The sequence below is a fragment of the Schistocerca nitens genome, unplaced genomic scaffold (assembly GCF_023898315.1).
Source record: "Schistocerca nitens isolate TAMUIC-IGC-003100 unplaced genomic scaffold, iqSchNite1.1 HiC_scaffold_465, whole genome shotgun sequence".
In the NCBI taxonomy this organism is placed as follows: Eukaryota; Metazoa; Arthropoda; class Insecta; order Orthoptera; family Acrididae; genus Schistocerca; species Schistocerca nitens.
The window spans coordinates 2,323,975-2,338,070 of NW_026045998.1; the positions used below are offsets into that span (position 1 = coordinate 2,323,975).

The 14,096-nt window shown below is 39.4% G+C and overlaps 1 protein-coding gene across 8 annotated transcripts in view; it reads left to right on the top strand.

Moving 5' to 3' along the window:
* Positions 1–14,096, top strand: part of LOC126232170 (uncharacterized) — a 139,724-nt gene that overhangs the window by 56,963 nt on the left and 68,665 nt on the right. For 3 of the 8 annotated variants that reach the window (XR_007544678.1, XR_007544679.1, XR_007544684.1), the window contains exons 1-3: positions 8,736–8,885; positions 9,025–9,135; positions 9,243–9,324. The exons of 2 other annotated variants lie outside the window; for them this stretch is intronic. The gene's annotated coding sequence lies outside the window, so the exon portion shown is untranslated. Of the gene's footprint in view, positions 1–8,735; positions 8,886–9,024; positions 9,136–9,242; positions 9,325–14,096 lie in introns of those variants that run through there. 3 more of the 8 variants (XR_007544680.1, XR_007544681.1, XR_007544677.1) reach the window with 3 other exon arrangements.

Below are 14,096 nucleotides of genomic sequence, written 5' to 3' on the forward strand. Positions count from 1 at the left end.
AGATGGTAGAGTTTTGTCATGACTGTCTCTCCCAAGGCCATCAGTAGTTGTAATGGAATGTTGTCTACTCCCGGCGCCTTGTTTCGACTCAGGTCTTTCAGTGCTCTGTCAAACTCTTCACACAGTATCTTATCTCCCATTTCATCTTCATCTACATCCTCTTCCATTTCCACAATACTGCCCTCAAGTACATCGCCCTTGTACAAACCCTCTATATACTCCTTCCACCTTTCTGCCTTCCCTTCTTTGCTTAGAACTGGGTTTCCATCTGAGCTCTTGATATTCATACAAGTGGTTCTCTTCTCTCCAAAGGTCTCTTTAATTTTCCTGTAGGCAGTGTCTATCTTACCCCTAGTGAGACAAGCCTCTACATCCTTACATTTGTCCTCTAGCCATCCCTGCTTAGCCATTTTGCACTTTCTGTCGATCTCATTTTTGAGACGTTTGTATTCCCTTTTGCCTGCTTCATTTACTGCATTTTTATATTTTCTCCTTTCATCAATTAAATTCAATATTTCTTCTGTTACCCAAGGATTTCTATTAGCCCTCGTCTGTTTACCTACTTGATACTCTGCTGCCTTCACTACTTCATCCCTCAGAGCTACCCATTCTTCTTCTACTGTATTTCTTTCCCCCATTCCTGTCAATTGTTCCCTTATGCTCTCCCTGAAACTCTCTACAACCTCTGGTTCTTTCAGTTTATCCAGGTCCCATCTCCTTAAATTCCCACCTTTTTGCAGTTTCTTCAGTTTCAATCTGCAGTTCATAACCAATAGATTGTGGTCAGAATCCACATCTGCCCCTGGAAATGTCTTACAATTTAAAACCTGGTTCCTAAATCTCTGTCTTACCATTATATAATCTATCTGATACCTATTAGTATCTCCAGGATTCTTCCAGGTATACAACCTTCTTTTATGATTCTTGAACCAAGTGTTAGCTATGATTAAGTTATGCTCTGTGCAAAATTCTACAAGGCGGCTTCCTCTTTCATTTCTTCCCCCCAATCCATATTCACCTACTATGTTTCCTTCTCTCCCTTTTCCTACTGACGAATTCCAGTCAGCCATGACTATTAAATTTTCATCTCCTTTCACTACCTGAATAATTTCTTTTATCTCGTCATACATTTCATCAATTTCTTCATCATCTGCAGAGCTAGTTGGCATATAAACTTGTACTACTGTAGTAGGCATGGGCTTTGTGTCTATCTTGGCCACAATAATGCGTTCACTATGCTGTTTGTAGTAGCTAACCCGCACTCCTATTTTTTTATTCATTATTAAACCTACTCCTGCATTACCCCTATTTGATTTTGTATTTATAACCCTGTAATCACCTGACCAAAAGTCTTGTTCCTCCTGCCACCGAATTTCACTAATTCCCACTATATCTAACTTTAACCTATCCATTTCCCTTTTTAAATTTTCTAACCTACCTGCCCGATTAAGGGATCTGACATTCCACGCTCCTATCCGTAGAATGCCACTTTTCTTTCTCCTGATAACGACGTCCTCTTGAGTAGTCCCCGCCCGGAGATCCGAATGGGGGACTATTTTACCTCCGGAATATTTTACCCAAGAGGACGCCATCATCATTTAATCATACAGTAAAGCTGCATGTCCTCGGGAAAAATTGCGGCTGTAGTTTCCCCTTGCTTTCAGCCGTTCGCAGTACCAGCACAGCAAGGCCGTTTTGGTTAATGTTACAAGGCCAGATCAGTCAATCATCCAGACTGTTGCCCCTGCAACTACTGAAAAGGCTGCTGCCCCTCTTCAGGAACCACATGTTTGTCTGGCCTCTCAACAGATACCCCTCCGTTGTGGTTGCACCTACGGTACGGCCATCTGTATCGCTGAGGCACGCAAGCCTCCCCACCAACGGCAAGGTCCATGGTTCATGGGGGAAGTATGTGCCGGTGTGTGGGAATATGTGAGCAGTCAATTACGTGTCAGGACGGTGTGTGCCGGTGTGTGGGAATATGTGAGTAATCGGTTACGTGTCGGGACGGTGTGTGCCTGTGTGTGGGAATATGTGAGCAGTCGGTTACGTGTCGGGATGGTGTGTGCCGGTGTGTGGGAATATGTGAGCTGTCGGTTATGTGTCGGGACGGTGTGTGCCTGTGTGTGGGAATATGTGAGCAGTCGGTTACGTGTCGGGACGGTGTGTGCCAGTGTGTGGGAATATGTGAGCAGTCGGTTACGTGTCGGGACGGTGTGTGCCGGTGTGTGGGAATATGTGAGCAGTCGGTTACGTATCGGGACGGTGTGTGCCGGTGTGTGGGGTTATGTGAGCAGTCGGTTACGTGTCGGGACGGTGTGTGCCTGTGTGTGGGAATATGTGAGCAGTCGGTTACGTGTTGGGACGGTGTGTGCCTGTGTGTGGGAATATGTGAGCTGTCAGTTACGTGTCGGGACGGTGTGTGCCTGTGTGTGGGAATATGTGAGCAGTCGGTTACGTGTCGGGACGGTGTGTGCGTGTGTGTGGGAATATGTGAGCAGTCGGTTACGTGTCAGGACGGTGTGTGCCTGTGTGTGGGAATATGTGAGCAGTCGGTTACGTGTCGGGATCTTGTGTGCCTGTGTGTGGGAATATGCGAGCAGTCGGTTACGTGTCGGGACGGTGTGTGCCTGTGTGTGGGAATATGTGAGCAGTCGGTTAAGTGTCGGGACAGTGTGTGCCTGTGTGTGGGAATATGTGAGCAGTCGGTTACGTGTCGAGACGGTGTGTGCCGGTGTGTGGGAATATGTGAGCAGTCGGTTATGTGTCGGGACGGTGTGTGCCTGTGCGTGGGAATATGTGGGGAGACGGATGGAGTCATCCGAGTACTACGATAGGAGGGAAGATCCGTTCACTGCCGAAACGTCTTTTGGAATAAACGACAATAACAACCGCCACCTATGTCAATCGAGTTCCGTGGCAGTATTGCAATGGCCTCCTGCCTTGTTAATGACTTTGTGACTTCAGCAGCCTTCAGTCTGAGATGAGAATACTGCAGTTCTGTGACACACACGTATATGATTTTAACACTACCTTGCACATGATTTGCACTAACGTATGTTACAAAGGTAATCCTCACTGACTTTCCTTCTTTTGAGTCCAACTTAAGAAAGTCTGTACCACTGTAGTACTCAAGTCTGCTTTCTGTCACTGGACATCATTCATAGTGAAATCAAATTCCACTATTTGACAGGGGAAAACAGTTTATAGACATTTTACCATCATTTGCGTGAATTGGCGCCCTCACCCACCCTGTTTTGGTAAGAGTGAGAGGAAAGTTAGCTCATGTGCGGCATAAAACCCAAGAGTTTCAAACAATAGTTTAGAAGTGGAAACTTTTTCTTGCACTGGTGTCAATAGTTGCATGCCCTGTGTTCACCAAGACGATACATAACATTGTTTAATACCTATATGTGTGACTCGAGGTGGTTGACAATTTTATTATTCATTAATTGAGTAAAACCTGCCAGTCAAGAGGTTTATCTTTTTATAAAGCCAAGACAACTCTGGATTTTGAACTGTGGCCTCCAAATTTGCTGCAAACAGTTGGCATCCTTAAGGATGTGTTTGTGATTCAGATATATTAGCATGTGATATCTGTAGTTATAGGTACAATGACATATTTGTGGTAAATATAAGTAGCGATTTCAAAACATTTCATCTATCATCATCCACTTCATTGTATACATGACTGATGAGTTGTCATGTGTGGAGACACGGAAAGAACGAGTTTACAATTTGTAGCTACAAATATTTATAACAATATAAACATTTCAGTGAATCATTTGTAAGTTACAGTCATAACAAAGAAAATTTCTTCCTAGGCAGTCAAAGAAACAAATTTTTGCCTCTCGATATATTTGTACAGATAAGTGAGGTCTTTATACTAGTTGTAAGCATCCTACGGTTGAGCATGTGCAGTTTTGAATAGCATGCAGAGAATCTAACTTAAATAATAGTTAAACGAGCATTGTGTGTTTTGTTAATTAAAATATCACTCAGTGCTGTAGGCACCTCATATAACCATCATGTCTTCTGAATTCTTTCAAGTTAAGTGAGTACAAAATATATTTCCAATCTCTGAGATGGAAAGTTTTTGGGTGTATTATTTCTGGACTATTGGACCTCTGAGTACAGCTTGAATATACAGAAGAGTAAAAATGGGCGAGGAAGCAGACCGACGGGATGGACATAATTACAGCTATAATGGGAATGTGTTACAGATGGGCAGGGCATGTACCCAAGGGAATCAACGGTTGATTTATCAAGGAAGGTTATCTCGCATTCGAAGACACACGGTCAAAATATGGATATGAGGATTCCTGTGGGACTCGTATTCAAAAACAAATACCTCTTCATGGGTGATCCAGTCTACACATCTGATCTTCAGCTTTCTTCTGTAGCACCACATTTAAACAACTACCTTTCTCCTCCTGTCTACGGTATTTGTTGTCCACAGTTAACTTCCATACCTAGTAAAACTCCACAAAAATTCTTTAAAAAAATACATTCCACTACTCATATTTACAATTACGTGATGTAAACATCTCAGTTTTTTCACTGCCGCACTGCAGTTTTCATGCTCTCTAGTTTGGGCATTGCTGCCAAAATAGCAAAATTCGTCCAGTCCTAGTAGTGTTCCATTTCCCACTCTTAATCCCTTGTGCATTATCTGCTGTAATTTGACTACAACCCTTTACCTTGTTTTACATTTCCCTGTGGTTTCTGTTTACTTGCATTCGGAGTCCTACAAGACATGCTGAGTGGTTCAGTTAAGCCCTTCACCCCAATACTTCTGAAGCCACTTTAAGTAACTATATTAATTCAATTGAAGCAATGTGTTTACTGTTACCAGTCACTGTTTAATTTATTTCCTCGCCATGTTTCAAAGATTTAAACCTCCATTACCAGGTGGGTTATTTGTATTAATATGATGTTTGTATTATGTTATGATTTTTGGCTAACCTGAGGCACTGCCTGTAGGGAAACAAATCACTATTTGGAACACGGCTCTGTGGAGATCTCCGACTAAAACGTGGACGTAAATCTAAATGTACAAATAAAACAGTTACAATAGAATACCTCTGGTCTTCACAGGCTAGTTTGTGCATCATATACAGCACAATAAACTGACACACTTTCTAAACAAAGACGATATTTGGAAAGTGGTAGATACAAACAACATACAGCAGAAACACTACTTCAAAATACTAAGAACATATAGTGAAACAGACCATTATGTCTGAGTAAGTCTTAAAGTATTGTGCATATCTGTGGTTGAGCACATGAATAGATATTAAGTATTTAAAATTGAACATGACTTCTTTTAAGTTTACATAATTCAAACGTTGTATTCATTTGTGTGTTCAGGTGACCTGTTGAAAACATGAAATGTGATAATTATATTGCTAGAAATGATATAATTATACATAAATAACAATTCAGTTTGGGACTCAGAGATAGAGGATGAAAGGAGTGACAGAAGAAGAGCGAAATATTGGTCACCCCAGAGCTATGGGTTTGCTAGGCTTCCACCTGTAGCATGTTATAGCCAACTATATTGACAATGATCCAAACTGTGCTGTCATTTTAAGTAGATCTAATGAGTACTGGGAGTACGCTAGTCAAATGTTCATTTAGAAAATATTAATGAAACACAAATTACGAAATTCGTAATAAATATGAAGAGGGGCAAAAACGTAGTGTATGTGATACAAGAGAGAGAGAGAGAGAGAGAGAGAGAGAGAGAGAGAGAGAGAGAGAGAGATTGGACATGTGCATTGCAAATCTAATGGTGCAGGCTGCTGTTAAGACCAGAGATGACAAACGCTTTGGTATATGTTGTCAATTAGGATGGACTCAGTCTGCTTTGTTTGATATTTGTACATCTGCGGTGGTTCAAGGATGCACTATTTTCTGCCCAATCGCGTTGCATGTGACATGTTTATGGTTCAAATGGCTCTGAGCACTATGGGACTCAACTGCTGTGGCCATAAGTCCCCTAGAACTTAGAACTACTTAAACCTAACTAACCTAAGGACAGCACACAACACCCAGCCATGACGAGGCAGAGAAAATCCCTGACCCCACCGGGAATCGAACCCGGGAACCCGGGCGTGGGAAGCGAGAACGCTACCACACGACTACGAGATGCGGGCTGACATGTTTATGCCTTTACGTATCACGACATTGGCAGTCTGGTACCAAATACTACCCACAAATTGTTCTGTTTAGGTGGTCTTATTTTACGTTTGTTTTGTGTGCTGTGATTCTTTTGCAACTATTTGTGTTTTTCAGGGATTCTGCTACACTGGTGTTTATTTCAATCTCTTGTTTACATTTATCTTCAGTGTGTTGCAGTTGGGTTGCTGTTCCTCTTGACAACATACCAGAATGCTGCCATTCTGGGGCTGTGGGATGACAAGAGGAGTTGTGGATGGCGGAATGCTGTTGTAGACTTGCAATAAATTTCAATTTTATGTCTACTACTTGTTATTCTAATGGTCAGGTCTAGTAAGTTTACAATGGTGCCTACTTTGTCCTCAACTGTGAACTTAATACCTTTATGTGGGGTGCTGAACAATTAGATAACTCATTGCTAGTTAATTGTGATGTATATGGCACAGAAAGGAGACTCTTGGTGTCCCCCTGCATTAGAAGCACAAAAACACCCTTAACAGACATAATAAATGAGTTCTCGTCAGGTTGTCTCCCCGATTGCCTGACGTAAGCAAAAGTCCTTCCCGTGCATAAAAAAGGTGATACAGAAAACATAGGTGACAACAGACCAGTTTTATTGCTGTCTTACTTTTCAAGAAAATGATAGAAATTATTATGAAAAACAGACTTATGGGTTATTTTCATAAGTGGTAACTTGGGTGCAAAGAACAATTTGGCTTGAGGTCTGGAGAGTGAACACTAGAAGCTATAGCAAAATTTACAAAAGTGATAGCTAGCTCTAGGTAAAGGAGAACAAGTAACAGATATTTTCCTAGACCTCAGTGAAGCATTTGACACGATTGATCATGAAATACTTCAAGGTAAAATTGAAACACTAGCGATTAATGAATGATTTGGTCTTACCTAGCAGACAGAGTACAGAGATATCCCAGATCTCAAGTGGCCCTAATTATATGGTGAAACACCTTTCAGATCCCCAATATGTCAACAAGAGAGTGTGTCAGGCCAAACACTGTTTCTCATTTCCATCATGACTTCCCACTGTTGGTCACACTAGGATAAACTGTGTTACTTGCTGCTGATAGCATTATAGTAATTACAGATAGGACACCAGAAATATTAGAAGTAAAAAATGAAAAGGAATTAAGTCGTTGTGTAACTGGTCAGATAACAATAAACTTCTACACAAATACAAAAGATAATATAACAAAACTTAAAGAATGTGGTGAAACCATAGACTGTGTAGCTGGCACATAATTCTTAGGTATCAATGTCGATCAACTATTAAAATGGTGTTAACACATCAGCATACTTGGACAAAGAATTAGCACAGCATGCAAAGCCTTATGAATATTAACCACAGTGTGTAATGGCTCACGCCAAAATGTTTAGTGTTAAAAAGCTCGTTTATTCGTTTTCCATGAAGCAGCCGTGTTGCCAGCACAGTGAGTTGAGATGCTCTCCGCTCTGCGGCGCTGCGTTTGCGGTGTGTTTACCAGGGCAGCATGCCGGTGTGCCATCTATCGGCGACGATGAGCAACAGTGCACTCGGGAGCATCACTCGTATTTCTTCGCCTCATTTCCAATTTAGAACTTTGACAGGAAACTCTTAGAGGTAATAAACAATTGCTTGGTGTGTCCTAATGTTTAGTTATAGCTTTTTTACTAATAAAACTGCTGTACGTGCCCCTGTCTGTACAAGGTTTGTGGCCAGAATTTCTTACACCCAGGTAGAAGTTTGGTAGTGTATTCTACATATTCGGTCAACTCAAGTAATGTTTATTTTATACAATACTCTTCTAATTCCAATTTTTGAACGGCGTGGTTTATGAAACCGCGTCAAACGATGTAGCCGAAACTTGGCACACTGCACTCAGTAGCACAATGCAGATGTGTTTGTGAATACGAGAAACATCTAGCTTATTGCATTTGAATGTGCAGCTATGCGTAGTTCCTGCAGCTCCCTGTTTTAGTACAGCAGCTGACAGTGCGCATCTCCACATTGCTGTGAGACCAACTTTCAGTTCTCGCAGTTAACGTTGACCGGCATATCTCGATACTAAAAGTCATAAGCAGTAATCGTAGTGCCTCCTAACTTACTTTTTCGTACAAATCGGAGGCTCAGTATATTCGATTAGTGATGGAAACACTGCCGAGTAGGCCAGGTTATTTTCGCTCTCCTATTTATTTCGTTCCCCACGCATATTTTTTTTTCCTTTATTGATTTTCAATTCCTCCCGAAGGGGAGCTTAGTACGCTGCTCTACAGCCTGTTGTTGTTGTTGTTGTGGGGGACGTGAGGTGTATACGGAAGGCGTGGTGGAGTGCACGACGCTCAAGGATCTGGAGGGACTTATAGAATTCAACATATAAACGTGCCACGTAGATGCTGTATGCCTACTTTCCACAATTTTCCGCCGTTTTACAATTTAAGTCACCATTTTATCACCTGTTTTTCTTGTTTCTTTTCTTCTTACGTTTTTAACGTCTGTAGGCTGCAGAGCAGCGTACGGTTGTGAAGGGGGGGGGGGGGGGGCAATCGATATGCAGTAAAGGAGAAAAGAAGACTTTATGCCTGCTTGTAGAGGCAATTATACTGCTCGGGAAAGAGTCAGTACATTCCATTTCCCTCGTTATGAAGATGCATGGAGAGAATGGATAAGAGCAGTTCACCGTGATAATTTCATCCCTTCAGATCACTCTGTGGTAAGTAGCAGCTTTAGTAAATAAACCTATGAAATGGTTCTGTTTAGTCTGAGTGTTAATTGTGATTTGTAAACATAACCTGTATACATAGGCCAAACTTTTCTCATATTAACGTAACGTAATCCATTATTTTTAACAGATTTGTGAGCTGCATTTCCATGCACACGAAATAGAAAGAAGTACATCGTCATATGATGCTAAGACTGGAAGATTAATTACACGCCTCTTGATCGTCCACGTTTAAGGAAAGGTTAGTTGGTCGTTTACGGACTTTAGTTAGGTTATATAATTATTGGATGAATCTCTTACACTCTTGGTTTATATGGTAAGGTACTGAGAATTAATATTTGTTTATAGGTGCAATACCAGCACTATTGCCAGAATGTCCTGATTATTTAACTACACCACAAGAAGGAAAATATCATTCTTTTCGTTGAAGGTATTATGTGATAAAATTAATAGTAGCCATTCGAATGAGTGGACCTGTGTCAAAAAGTTGAGTAGTGTGTATTTTCTTTTAATTAGTGAAATGCCATTTTTGAGAGTTCTGTGGTATGTTAAATTAACGCAAATCTCACTTTCACTGTCCATGTCAATGATTAACAGCTTGGTCAAATAGGGAACATAAAGTTTCTAGTGACCGTAAGTACCAAAACACAGTTAGCTAATATTCTTAATATTGTCGAGTTAAAATTTAGCAACAGAGAAGATCAGGAACCTAATGAGAGTATTGATTTCATAACCACTATTTTGAATAATTTATCTGAAAACTTGCCAGATAAACATGAAATTGTAAACGTTATGGAAGAACAGATTCCATTGCTAAAATGCAAGAAGAAAATTGCAAGATATTCGTGGGATATTTTAGTTTTGTGGTCATTAGTTCATTCTATTTCTCCTCAGTGTTACAAGTTTTTAAGAAGCAGTGGTATAATAACTATGTCTAACCCTGCTACTCTGACTAGAATATGTGGTGGATTTGCTAGAAATACTGCTCTTGAACAAGTTCCTGCACATTTTCTGGGATATATAACTTGGACAGTGAGATTTTTAACTGAAGAAGACCGGGCAGTCTCCTCTCAGTGCATGAAATCCATTTAAAGTCACAAAGGGGGAAACATAGTTGGCCAGGCCTACAATAGTAGTGAATTTGCATCTGCAGCCTACGTATTCGTGGTGCGTGGTTTGGATACACAGTACACCGATGTAGCTCATATTCTGCTGGTCAAAGTCTTGCACGCCCCTGCTCTTTTCACCTTCCTTAAAGATATTGTATCGAAGTTAGAAAGCATGGAGTTTGAAGTTGTTGGTATTGTATCTCATAATAATACCATCAATAAGAAAGCTGTATCTTACTTCAGTGATCCACCCGAACTTAAAATTAAGTACCGACACCCTTCTCCAGGTGCTGGAAGGAGGCCATTTTATTTTCTAATCAATAGTGTGCGCCCATCAAAATGCATAAGAAACAACTGGCTGAATCAGAAAGAAGAGATTATAGAGCTTCCGGATTTTAATTATGAGCTGGGTGATGGTTTTGCGTCTTTCAACAGCTTGAAATCTCTTCATTTGCTGGAAAAGGCAAATTTATTGACATTTGCAAACAAGCTATGTCTTAAATCACTGTATCCCTGAACCATAGAAAGGCAGAATGTAAAACTTGCTCTCCATATTTTTGACCATACAACAGCTATTGCTCTCAGAGAATTAGGCTCTAAACACAATATTGAATACTGCAACTTTCATTGAGATCATTTGCAAGTGGTGGATGCAGTTAATGTAAAAACATTATTAAAAGGTCAAAGGTTATTAAATAGGATTCAACAGCCAATAACCAGGAATTCTAAGCACATACTGGAGTTCCTACATCAGTTTGCAAATTGGTTAATAAAGGAAAATTCTCAGGGTTTAATTGGTCTTAGCAGACAAACACATTTAGCTGTTGGGCATACCATTCTCACATTGGTGGATCTGCCTAGGTATTGGCTCAATGAGAAAAAGAGGCAATACATTCTAACAGGCAAGGTTCAAACTGATGACCTGGAAAGCAGGTTTGGTAAATTTTATCAGATGAGTGGTGGTAATTACCATGTGTCAATTAGACAGATTTTTGAGACAGAAAGAAACTGAGGGTATGAAGCTATGTATCATTAATATTAAAGTCCCAAAAATGGGTGGTGTAGTAATTGCCAAGGATGACATTTTTTCTACTGAGACAGACATACATGACCTTCCAGGAGTGACATATAATGAAGAGTTAAATGTAGTTGTGGAAGATGTTGATATACAGGAATTGGATGAGTATGTGTGGCCTGTACTCCACTACATAAGTGGTTACTGCTCATATGCAGTCATTAAGAAACTTAAATGTGATTATTTATTTTATTTATTTGCCTGTAGACAACTGTTGTGTTGTGTAGGCATCGTCAGATGGTTATACAAATGATTATACATAAGGTCAGTAGTTACATAGTTATACAGATTGTGGTACTAAAGATTACACAAAAGTTAACATATGGTATATGATTATACAAAAGGTCAGTGTGGTTGTATGACATAAATTACAGTTCCTTTGATCACAATCACATTTATAATAATAGAGAATCATATTTTTTCATCATGTAGGAATTCACTTATGCTATAGAATGCTTTCTCTTTCAACCATGTCTCTACTACCATTTTAAATCTATTCTCATGCAATTCCCTCATTCCATGTGATGTATTTTTGTAAAATGTTTTGCCAGCACGTAAAAAATTATTTTGGATTTAACTCAAACGTGTCCAAGGAATGTCTAATAAGTTCCTATGTCTGGTTTCATATGAGCGCACGTCTGACCTGCTTTCCTACATGTGGGAATTCTCTTTGGCATGCATAAGTGCTTTAAGTATGTATAGACTGGGAACTGAAAGAATTTTGTGCTCAATGAAGCATTGCCCGCAAGAAGTTAAATTGCTCACACCAAAAATACATCTAATGGCTTTCTTCTGCCAGAGGAAAACATCTTTTGCCCCAGCAGAGTTTCCCCAAAGAATTATTCCATAATGCAGATGAGTATGAAAATAGGCATGGTATACCATAAGTATGCACTCCTTACTGACACAATGCTTCAGTTTCCTAAGGAGATAAAGAAATCTTTCCAACCTACTGCACAGCTTTTCTGTGTGAGTATTCCAGCACAATTTGGTATCAAGACAAATGCCTAGCAATTTTACTGAATGTCTGATTTCATTAGGTACATCATTAATATCTCTATTTAACGACAGTCTATTTTCATGGAACAAGTGAGCTGCCATTTCCTTCATAGATTTGTTCATTTGTTTGACAACATCCACATCATTATGTGACATGATAAAAGTTGTGTCATCAGCATACATTACAGATTTATATGGTAATGTGTTGGGCAAGTCATTCACATACACAATGAATAAGAAAGGTCCCAGTCCAGACCCTTGTGGGACTCCATATTTTACCTTGAGAAGGTCAGATTTGTTGTTTGAATTTATATAGATCATTTGGTCTGTGTTTGTCAAATATGATTTCAGCAGTAATAGTTCTGTTTCAGTTATTCCATATTTTTCTAGTTTCTTAATTAAAATGCTACGTGAGGCAGTGTCAAATGCCTTGGTTAAATCAAATAAAATGACAATTAAATGGACACCCTAGCTGCAACATGTCCCCAATGAAGTACATCAACGCCTGTTTGCAGCTAGTGTGTCCATTTAAATATCATTTCATTTCTAGCAAAGCTGCATGGTCATCCACGGTAACTGTTCTTTCGGGATCAGATACTACCGTCATATATAGTTAAATCAAATAAAGTTGTATAGGTATGTTCCCTTTTCTCAAAACCTTGTAATATTGATAAGACAACTTCCTGAACTGCTTTTATTGTTGATAGCCCAGTTCAGAATCCATACTGAGCCTTATTGAGACGGTTGTGACACTCAAAAAAATCGTTTAATTGGACTTTCAGTAATTTTAGATAATATCGGTACTATTGCTATAGGTCTGTAATTTTGGTGTGAATTTCTGTCTCCCTTTTTGTATATGGGCAATACAATTGTCAGTTTAAGGCAGTCTGGAAATGTTCCCTCAGTAAACATCCTATTGATTAAGTAAGACAGTGGAATGCATATAGTGTCATATTTTCTTTATGGTAAAATTAGAAAAACCATGGATGTCCTCAGTTCTGGAATTGCTTAGTGATCTGACTACATCCAGTATATCCTTAAGATAAATTGTTCTCCATTCAAATTTTGGCAAGTTGCCTGTTAACTCTGTTTCCTGCAATTTGGGAAGTCTGTCCTCACTATCATCTAAATTCTCCAGAATTTATGAAACTATTATTTAGTTCAACTTCACTTAGAGGAACAAGTAAATTTTCTGCAATTAGCCCTGTTTCTGCTTTAACTATTTTCCATGCTGCTTTATATTTGCTGCTGGACTGATAAATATAGTTATCATTAGCTTTTTTCTTTGCAGAAATGATTTCTTTTCTGTACAGCTTTTTTGAATTGGCATATCAAATGCTGCATCATATTCCCCAATCTGTAATGTGCTATTGCAACTCATCAAGACACTTCAGTAGTACAACAAATGTGGCTGTAATCACTAGATGCTGTAGTAAAACGGTTCTCCTCTAACAACCTTGTGTCTAAACCTGACAAGAACCAGCATTTTCTGTCAGAACTATCTAAAGATATAGGAAATTGAACAGTTAAGCTTTTAGGAGTCCATGTTGACTCCAAGTTGACCTGGGAAGAACACATTAGTTACATCTGCAAAAAATTGTCAAAGGTATCACATCTATAATGGAAACTGAGAGATTTATGTACTATAGAATATTTAAGATTGACCTATTTTGCACTGCTCCAGTCCCACATTTCTCATGCACTGCTGGTGCGGGGCCACTCTACACATTAAGCCATCTATTGACGATACAAAGAAAATCTTGGTACTAAATGATTTTTATTTCTTGACTGTGAAAATGATGTAAGCTTACTGAATTTATAATTCGATGAAATGTAAACACTTCAGATGGCTGGCTGGCAGATATCTGGTGCAACTCAAGTAATTGTCTTTTCCTCCTCATTTTCCCGAAATTTTTGACAAGAATAGGATATGAATCTAAGGTCCAGTCAGCATAGTAAGTGAATAAACAGTATATGCTTTTATAGATATCAAATTTTTACTACTCAAAGATACACAGA